General features: G+C 43.9%; 1 protein-coding gene across 6 annotated transcripts in view; it reads right to left on the bottom strand.

The window, feature by feature from the left end:
* Window positions 1–10,386, bottom strand: part of Apbb2 (amyloid beta precursor protein binding family B member 2) — a 204,690-nt gene extending 194,304 nt beyond the window's left edge. For all 6 annotated transcript variants that reach the window (XM_059275935.1, XM_059275934.1, XM_059275931.1 and 3 more), the window contains exon 1: window positions 10,273–10,386. The gene's annotated coding sequence lies outside the window, so the exon portion shown is untranslated. The remainder of the gene's footprint in view (window positions 1–10,272) is intronic.
* Between the last annotated feature and the right edge of the window lie 508 nt (window positions 10,387–10,894).

Consider the following 10,894-nt stretch of genomic DNA (forward strand, 5'->3'; position numbering starts at 1 on the left):
AGGAAGTCAAGCTCTCCAAACAGAAGCAACAGGTCTGGAGGTATGGAGTCAGATAACATGAGGTCCCCAAGCCAAAGAGTAGATGCCCTGACACCATGAGACCAGACACAATGACCTAATGGACACCAAGATGTCATGAGGGCAACGGAGAAAATGCCCTGTTTGCACACTCCTGCTCAAGTGGGATTAACATCAAATAATCCCACAGATACATCCCCTCAGAATCGGGGGATAACACCAAATCAGAAACCAAGAAGGCACAGCCAATGCACGCAGCACATTAACCTAGAAATAGTATAGCCAGTCTCCAAACAAGTTAGAAATATATTGAAATAATTAGAAAAAATGCAAAAATGGACTTAACATAAAAGGACTCCAGTGAGCCTGAAAACAAACGACATAAACCTATAAAATATCCTGAGAGTGAAGACAGAAGAGAAGAATAATATGTATTTCACTAAAATGAATAATTAAATGAGTCTCAAGACCAACATACAAAAATCACTTGTTTCCAAATACTGCAATAAATAATTTAAAATCTGGGGTGTGTGTGTGTGTGTGTGTGTGTGTGTGTGTGTGTGTGTGTGTGTGTAATAAGTACAAGAAGTACAAGCGTAAGGAGTGGAATTTGATCCCAAACACCCATATAAAAGCCAGGCACTGCAGCACATGCCTGTGACACCAGTGTTGAGGGACAGGGAAAAATCCCTGAACCTCACTGGCCAGGAAGCCTAGCTGCTGTGGAATAATCCTTCTGTACACTGTGAAGATATCTTACTCTCATTGTTAATAAAAAGCTGATTGACCAATGGCTAGGCAGGATTTTTTTGGGCAGAGAGAATGCTGGGAAGAAGAGGGGCAGAGTCTTAGGAGTCAGGAGAGATGCCATGAGAGGCAGAGCGAGCAGGATGGGAAGTATACAGATGAGGTAAATTAGCCTCACATAGCACATAGATGAATAGAAATGGGTTAATTTAAGTTATAAGAAGTAGCTAAAAAACAAGCCTAAGCTATCGGCTGAGCATTTATAATTAATATTAAGTCTCTGTGTGGTTATTTGGGAGCAGCTGGCTGAACAGAACTGATCAGCCTACTCTTCCTACACCTAACTGAATCAGCAAGTCCCAAGTTCCTGTAGAGTCTGTCTCAAGAAATGCAGATGGTTCTGAGGACATAAGGATGACCAATCGCCTCCATGCATTTATATATGTGTGCATGCACAAACACACACAAATACACCCTCCCCACACAAATGCATACACACCTGCACACACACACACACACACACACACACACACACACACACACACACACTAAATTTTAAAAAGAGAAAAGTATTCCATCAGTCACAATAGCATCAAAATATTTAGGAATAGATTTTGTTGACAGGAGTGTAAGCTGTTAACACTGCAAACTCTAAAGACCAATGAAAGAAAGAAAACCAAAACAGACAGAAAATGAGTTCCTGTCTGGAAGAAAATATCATTGAAATAGTTCCCAAATGATGCAGAGAGAAAAGGCACTCCCCACCAAGTCCACAGGCTTCTCTGCAGAAGCTGCCAAATTGGTCCTCAAAGGAGAAGTCTTTCCAACAAATACCAAACAGTAAACTCAGAGGCCAACACTGGCTTACACACAGAACTTTAATTAATCAAACATAAGAGCTAAAAATATAAAATTTTGAGGAAAAAAAGAACTACATGGGTAAATCTCCAACAGTTTGGTAATGATTGATTACATATATATATGTGTGTGTGTGTGTGTGTGTGTGTGATATATATGTGTGATTGATATATATATCAATCACACATATACATCACACCAACTACAGGGTAGGGATTAGGAGAGACAAATAAATGGTACATCATCAAAATTCAAAAGTGTTGTGCTTAGAAGGACATCTCACAGGAGTAAAAGCCTCTGCAGGAAGCTGGGGGCTAAGGAGAGTCTGCTATCCAGCAAAACGAACCCTTACAGTCTAACAACAAAAGACAAGGGACTCGAGTTTGCAAAGACCTAAGGCTTTGAGTATTTCTCTAAAATGAGCCTCCAAAAAAAAAAAAAAAATGACCAACAGCATCTTTATTAGGGAAATACAAATAACATCTGCAATTATTAACACATGAGAGTTGGTAGGGTGGTTATAACCAAATACACACAGTAACAAGGTTGGGAGGAAACAAGCACCCACAGACCAGCAGAAGTGTCCAGTTGTTCTCTACAACCCTTGAGCAGTTCCTCAAACACGAAGCAGAACAAGCCGGCAATTACACTCTCAGATAAAGCCCAAGAGACGGTAAAACACGTGTTACATGGAAACATATACAGAAATTTCACAGTTACAGTATTCATTGTGACAAGAAGCAGAAATAACTTAAATGCCCGTGACGAATGAACGGGTAACAAGTGTGGCATGTATATTAACAACAAATGCCATTTGGCAATAACAAAAGAATGGTGTACCACATGGATGAATGTTGAAAATACTATGCTACATAACAAAAGTTCATAGACATAATTCCATTTATATAAAATGTTCAGGAGAGGCAAATCCATTGAGACAAAACAGATCTGTGATCACGCAGAAAGAAGGGGAGGAATGTGAATGATGAGCTAACGGTGGCCCCGTGATTTCTTTTAGAGTAAAAATTACCCAAGAATCCCACAGTGGTGTTGGTCACACAACTTTGTAAGTATATTAAACACCTCTAAACTTTCTACTTAAGAGTCTGAATAATATGTAAACGAATTATATCCTGTGAAGGGTAGAACTTCAATAATGCACTAGAAAAAGTCAAAGAGAGAATTTATGACCTAGAATAGCTTGGTCAGTGACTATAATCACTCAGCTAGCACAGAGTTCGGTCCGAAAGGGGGTGGAGATGTGTCAGCAATACAATGTTTTAGGGCCTCCCATTTTCTTTTACTGTACGCTTGCCTCTTCATCCTATAAAGTAACAAGGAATCTGACCTTCTGGCTAGTGTAATTGCACCAATTCTGATAGGGCTCATTTGTTTGAAGGCAGGGTTCTGTGCTTTTTCTACGTATGTGTGTATACAAGCACTCATGTGGTTTGTGTATGTAAGTCCTATAAGTAGTAAAAAGCAAAGGAAAAGGTCGAAGCATGGAAGAAAAAAGGATGGATATGGCCTCTGTCTCTGGATATCCACTACTCACCATGGGACCCATGAGTGTTGCTTTCCATGGACTCGTGGACTCTGTGATAAAGGCTTCAGAGGAGGAGGTACCTTGAATTATCTCAGACTCTGACTTACAGCCACAATTGTCTTTGCAAGTACAAGGTAGGGAGATCTGACTACCAACGACAAGGGGAATGTGAGCTTCGGGAAGACGGCTCTACCCAAGTCAAAGAACACAGGCAGCCGTGAGAAGCAGAACAGTCAAAGCCGTGCATTCTCCTCTGGAGTTCCCATGAGGAGTCAGCCCGGCTCACACTAGGGCCTGAACCCTGTGTCTCTTGAAAACTTCCAGTCTCCCAAAGTGTAAGGGAACAATTCATGTTGTTTTAATTATTAAATGTGCAGCGAGTTGGAAGAGCAGCCATAAGAAAGAAGAGCAGAAAAGAGGGAGTGTGTGACTTAGCCTTGAGGGCCACAAAGAAACCCAACAACAAAACACACTGGGACATACAAGTGACCTTCTGGGGTGCAGAGGAAGACAGTAGGGACTAATCAAGAGAAAGATGGTGAATCCAAGTAGGTGGGAACCCCGGGGCTGTTACCAGAACCAAGAAAGAGTCCTGAACACAAGTGCAACAGCAGAACCAATGTGGAGAAAGCTGTAGCATGAAGAAATCCCCCTTCTTGTTGCCGTGTAAATTCAGAAAGCACTCCTTCCATCACTCCGTATTTTTCTACTGAGCTCTAACCATGGGTCAGGTCCTGTTCCCTAATCACATTCAGAATGGTTCCTCGGAATTCTGCTATCAGAAGCATTTGCACAATTACGCCAGGAAATGGATGTAAATCTGGTTTGTTTAGCAAACCAGATCACCATTACGGTGTAAGAGCATTTTCTATTTCTGTTAACTGCGATTATGCATTCAAATTACTACATGTACTTGACTGTGATGGCTCTCATTTAAATGGTCTTTGTCTCGGCCTATTTGCAGCTATTTTAAACAGTTAAAAATCCCCAAGTTAAACACTACTTACTAGCTGTGCTGGCTAGTTTTAGTTCAACTTGACAAAAGCTAAAGTCATTGGAAAGAAGGTAGCCTCAGTTGAGAAAATGACTCCATGAGGTTGGGCTGTACACAAGCCTGTAGAGTATTTTCTTAATTACTGATGTGGGATGGTTTAGCTCATTTGCCAGCCCTGAGCTTATGGTCCTGGGTTCTATAAGAAAGCAGGCTGAACAAGCCAGAGGTAGCAAGTCAGTAAGCAGCATCCCACAACGGCCTCTGCATCAGCTCCTGCCTCCAGGGTCCTGCTATTTGAGCTCCTGCCCTGACTTCCTTCAAGGATGGAATATGATGTGGAAGTGTGAGTCAAATGAACCCTTTCCTCCCCAACTTGCTTTTGGTCATGGTGTTTGATCACAGCAATAGCAACCCTGACGAAGACACTAGCCGACAGTATCCCGAGTTCTATGTCTTGAGTACATTTGCTACTTCTCCCTTGGTCCTCCCTCCAGCAAGACTTCATCTGCATGCCTCTCTCTGGAAAGCAAAAGTAGCAGAGTTTTTGAGCCAATGCTTTCCCATCAGCCAGTCCAGCTCCTTGGCTTACAGATGTCAAAAGTGATACTCAAGTTGGGTTAGATGACTTGGCCACTGCCCTGAGACTAAGCATGAGGTGCAAGGTTGGGCCTAAGGCCCACCTCCCAGTGAGAGCCTGTCCCACCATTACAGGCTGCAGCTCTTGAACATCGTCAGCCCAAGGAATCTGTCTTATATTTCATCTCCCTACACTGTTGCCACATGGAAAGTTAGGCCAGTTGTCTCTTCAAAGATCAACTTGAACTTTGAAACTAAGATACACCAGAAATAATGAAAATAGATCACACCTTCAATACATATCCAACACTGAAATTTTTCACATGGGCCACACTTGGGCTGCTGTACAGGGGGTTAAATGTGAAGCCTCGGTGAGGCAGTTTGGTAGAAATGGCCGGGAGTGGCCTTATTTGAAAGGATTGGGACTGTGGCTTTGCTGGAGTAGGGGCAGGCTTATTGGAGGAAGTGTGTCACTGGGGTTGAGCTTTGAGGTTTCAGGGCTCCAGCCAGGCCCAGTGTTACTCTCTCTCTTCCTGCTGCTGATCCAGGTGTAGAACTCTTGGTTCTTCTCCAGCACCATGTCTGCCTGCATGACACTATGCTTCTCACCATGACAATAATGGATTAAACCTCTGAAACTGTAAGCCAGCCCCAATTAAATGCATTCCCCCATAAGAGTTGCCCTGGTCCTGGTGTCTCTTCACAGCCATAGTACATTAACTAAAACACTCAGTTTTAGGGAAATATGAGGAGATGCAAACAATTAAGAGATTCCCATTGCTGGGGATGGCCCTGTCCTTTCTCCAGTGAGATGGGCCCACAGGAAGATGCTAAAGCTGGGAGGTTCAGGCATCTCCAAGAACACCTGCACAGATCCAGCAACTTCTTGAGCATACACAAGTACATCTTTTAGCTGAACAATTTCACCTTCATAAAATTGATTATTTTTACTGGAAATAAGTTTTTCCATACAATATATTCTGATCACAGTTTCCCCTCCCTCTTCTCCTCCCAGATCCTCCCTACCTCCCTCTCTATCCAACTCCATACCCTCTTTCTTTCTCTCTTTAGAAAACGAACTGGCAATAAATAAATAAATAAATAAATAAATAAATAAAACAAAGAAAAACATACACACACAATCAAAAACTACAATACACAAGCAAAACACAAATAAGGTTTTTTTAAAAATGCCCAAATAAAGTATTATGAGACAAAAAAAAATCTCCAAAAATACCATTGAGTTCATTTTGTGCTGGTCATCTACTGCTGGGCATGGGGCCTGCTCCTAAGTGTGGTTTGTACACACAGTGAGACTCCACTGGATAAAACTACTTTTCCCTATGGGCAGCTGTGAGGTGGGGATAACTTCCGGGTAAGGGATGGGGGCTTGTGTCCACTTCCCTGCTCAGTGCTGGGGCCCATTTGGCTTGCACCGATGCACACTGCCACAGGCTTGTGAGTTCACACGTGTGCCAGTCCTTCTGTGTCTGGAAGACACTGTTTCCTCAGTGGCATCCATCACTCTGGCTCTTACACGCTGATTGTCTCCTCTTCTGCACAGCTCTCTGAGCCCTGAGGGGAGGCATTTGATGGAGACATCCCATTTAGGTCTGAGTGTCCAAGGTCTCTCACACTCTGTACACCGTCCAGATTTGGGTCTCTGTGTTAGTTTCCATCTCCTGCAGGAGGAAGCTTCTCCAATGACACTTATCTGAGCCCAGCCCAGTGTGGCCCATAAGGCATTTCTTTCTTTCTTTCTTTCTTTCTTTCTTTCTTTCTTTCTTTCTTTCTTTCTTTCTCCTCCTTCCTCCTCCTCCTTCTTCTAAATATTGTAGGAATTCTGGGCAGTGATGAATCTCAAAGGACCACAAAAGGAAAACTCCCTTGATGTTAAATTATGGGTTGCTGTAAATGATGGGTTCATTCATAAGAGGTCATGAAGTATACTGTCACACACGGAAAAATCGAGTATCATCAGAAGGATCCACATGAAGTGCCCTATAGATCAAGTTCATCCGCACAGACTGGGAAGGCGCATGCAAGATGTCATCACGGTTTCTTCCCGTGCGGTCCTGCTACATCCACACACGATTTTAAAAAACAGGGATGAGCCGGGCGGTGGTGGCGCACGCCTTTAAACCCAGCACTCGGGAGGCAGAGCCAGGCAGATCTCTGTGAGTTCGAGGCCAGCCTGGGCTACCAAGTGAGTCCCAGGAAAGGCGCAAAGCTACACAGAGAAACTCTGTCTCGAAAAACCAAAAAAAAAAACAAAAAAAAAAAAACAAAAAAAAAAAAAACAAAAACAGGGATGGTGGGTGCTGCTGTCATTTTAAGATCTGTTGTCTCTAACCTCTCCCAACTCTCACATGCACTCATTCAAAATCTTGACTTCCCCAGGGACCCCAGCTTCTCTGACCTTCACAATCCTGCCTCATGCACAGGACAAACTGCCTTAGCAAGTCCTTCTTGGGGACCACATCCTGTCTTGGCTCTTCTGGGCACTGAGACTCACTTGGCTGTTAGCAACCTTGGATTAACTTGTCTACTACGTATGATGTGATTTGAAGGCGGAGGGACTGTAGGGCTTGGGGTTGGGTAACTATCCAAGAGCTCAGGGCCTGATGTCCATGGCTACAGTGGTGGCTTCAGACATTGCAAAGAGACAGACAGCTGGACACAACAACAAGCTATGACACAACTCTATTAGCAAGTCTTGGAATACTTTCAAACTCGGGTCTTAACAAAAGCACAAGTAACTGTTTTAAAAGCTCAGGAAATGTCAGCTGTGGCTCCTTCATTTCCTATTCTGGGCCTCAGTGGATGCCAGTCCACATTCCATTACAGAGGAACATCCTCCCGTGTAAAAGGATACTTACTGCTGCAAGGCAGATCCCCAAACAGAACAAAAATCAAAACTCCAATTTGACACAAGAGCCTCAAAAACAACCCAAAGTATAGCAGTGTGTACTGCCAACCCTTGACTGCTATTCTTTCTGATCACGCTGGATGATAAAATTATAAACACAAGAGATATTTTTGTTGTTGTTTTCTGTGAAATACTACCCAGGGAACAGTATGACCTTACTAAGACACAGGCTTGGCACTGGAGCCTGAATAATCTTAGTTTCCTTGCCTTCTGTGAGAGCAGAAAGGGCCACTGAGTCTAAGATTGCCTAGAAGCCAGGGGGCAGATCTCCACAAGCAAACCCCATGGAGTCATCAGGATAAGCGAGAAACAAAGGAGAGAGGAAGAGAATGGAAAAGAGAATGGAACTGTAATTATTTTGAAGGAAGAATCCCCCTCACAACACTTCTGAGCGGACCCCGTGAAATTACCATTTTTGTATGCCAAGAAGGATAATGGAGGCTGCTGAGGCAGGGACTGAGGAGTGATGCCAGAAACAAACAATCAAACAACACAGAGATGGAAATAAGAGGGGAGAGCTACCTTCTAGCTCCTGGGATGGGCAATTCCAGGTGACACACAACCCTTGGGAAAGGAGGTCATTTACTCTCCTTCCATCCCAAAAAGACACAAGTGACCTTCTTAGCGGGAGCCGTGGAACAGCAATTGGAAGCCTCCTCCTCTGGGAGGTCAGCTAGATATGTGTGGCCCAGTGTAAGTGGGGTAGGGATCGTTTTCTCCAAGAGAGCTCTAGGTAGGAGACACCTCTGGAGGGAAAGAAGTGATTCCTTGAAAGTTACAGGCAGCACAGGCCTGTGCAGCTCAGAACGTTACAGAACATTCTAGAAAACCGCATGGCTGGCAGGTGGTGTGTCTGTTCCCAGACGGTGGGGGAAAGCGTTTCCACAAACACGAGTCTTCTGTATAGACTTATTTCCTCCTCTCCTCTCAGAGTCCAAGCAATGGAACTGTAATCATTTTGAAGGAAGAATCCCCCTCACAACACTTTTGAGCCAAGAAGGGAACCTCAGATCCTACCAAGGCAAGTGGATCAATAGTGGTACATGCCTTTCAGCTTCCCCTTACGGAAGGGGTAGGGAATCCCCACCCCCCCACTAAGATCACAGTTTATTTCAGCTTTGAGGGTAAGGGACAAAATAGAGATTACATAGGAACTTACATAACCACTTAAAATGTTAAAGTTTAAAAATATAGAAATCCACCCTCAGCTCCCACAGGCATTGGCCACAGTGTGTCCGTCTCCCTCCACAGCACCCAGGTACACGTGGTGTTACCCTGGTGACGCTCTTTCCAAAAGCAGCTCATTTTAGTTTTTGTTTGAATTTTGTTTTTAAAGATTTCTTTCTTTTTATTTCATGTGCATGGGTACTGTGCCTGCATGTATGTATGTGTACCAAATGTGTGCCTGGTGTCGCCAGAGGCCAGAAGAGGACAAGGATCCCTGGGACTGGAGTTACAGATGCTTTTGAGTCACCCTGTAGCTGCTGTTAAGCAAACCCGGGTCAGTCCTCAAGAAGAACAGCTACTTGATCGCTGAGCCATCTCTCCAGCAACAGCAGAGCTCTTAGAGAGAGCCCTGTTTGCCCCAAGGCTGCTGGCTTGCTGCTAGCGGTTGATGGGAGCCTCTGCTATTGTGATGAGCAATCCATCCCCATGGCTGCTAAAACACCACTGCTTCCAACGACCAGGCTTACTACACAAGCGTTCCAAGAGCTTTCCAACTTTTCTAGGAAGAAAACAAAACCTGATCTGCACAAGGAAGTGGGGCTGCAGGTGAAGATAAATAAATATCACTCTAGGAGCAAAACAAGTGTGGAGGAGACATCCCAATGCACCCCTGACCTGAGGCCAGAATTCTAGAGAGTCCAAAGGGAAGTCATGAAAATAAATGAGTTATCTATACAGCTAGAAGACCAAAGTAAGTAAAAAGTAAGGCGGTCAAGGACATCAACAGAGGGAGAGACCATGAGATGGGAGGTAGTCAGTTCTCTTCCCGCAATGTTCCATTAATCAAGGGATCAGGACCATCAGAAGAGCAACCATAGCACTTCCCAAAGCCTGCTCCAGGGTAGAAAGGCAGAGAGCCATCTCCAGGGCCGTGTCTCCCCACCAAGAGCACTGAGACACAAGAAATAAGCCATTCTACCCAAAGCACACACAACAAAGGCACACTAGCCGGTGTCTCTCTAGGACCAGAGTAGGAGTTTTTTTTTGTTTTTGTTTTTTGATGGAATTAAAACGGTCACTGGGAAATGCTTTTTAATTTGTGGTATTCCTATTGTTTTAAATGTTTTACACATTGTGATGAAAAAAGAAAAAGCATTTCAAAGGCTATGTATGAATGAATACATTGAAACACAAAAGACTCATCTGATCTTATAGAAGTACTCGATTATAAAAACACTGATTTAGGTAACATTTTCCACCATCTGATATGAAAAACTTCGAACAAAATATCCTTCTCCATTTCTAAATACGCTCACATATATCTTACAAGCGTTCACAGGTTAGTGTGATATTCCCCAAGAGAAGAGAAAGGGCAGGAAGGAAAGGTAGAAGGACAGAAGGAGGAAGAGAGACACACGTGCATGGTGGCATACGTACATGAGCTGCTTGGACACCCTCGAGCCTGGGGGCACCTTCTGCCCATAGCGACAGTGAGCGTGTTAGCAGGGGACTCCGGAACTCCCAAGGACTCTGGAAACAGTGAGATGGCTTGCTGTTGGAGGAGAGGACACAAAAAAGGTAGAAATAAAACAGTCTTAGGATAATGATCACATTTTTTCATTAAAATGCTAATGATGACCACCTCCTTCCAGATAACCATGTTTATGAATTATTCATTGTCACAGGCGGGAAGAAATCGCTCTGTCCCTGCAGGCAGGCATGGAGCCTGCAGAGGGTTAGCATGTGGCTCCTGCAGTGAGTGTGACAAAAGGGTAGGTCCCCAAGAGTCCCTCCCTGGTCAGGGACGTAAAGTCCGGCAATCCCACAGCGCTGAGATGATTCTGCATCTCCTTAGTCAATGTCAAGGATGGTACCAGCCTGGCTCATCGTGACACCTGAACTAACATCCCACTAACAATATTTTAAAAACTCCAAAGGAAAAAAGAAAATGTATTGATTTGGAGAGGCTACATGTCAAAATGATAAAGGAAGGAGGGAGGTAGGGAGAGGGGGGAAGGAAGGAAAGAAGGAAAAGAGAAAAAAAGAAAGAAAGAAAGAA

The sequence above is a fragment of the Peromyscus eremicus genome, chromosome 10 (genome assembly GCF_949786415.1).
Source record: "Peromyscus eremicus chromosome 10, PerEre_H2_v1, whole genome shotgun sequence".
Taxonomy (NCBI): domain Eukaryota; kingdom Metazoa; phylum Chordata; class Mammalia; order Rodentia; family Cricetidae; genus Peromyscus; species Peromyscus eremicus.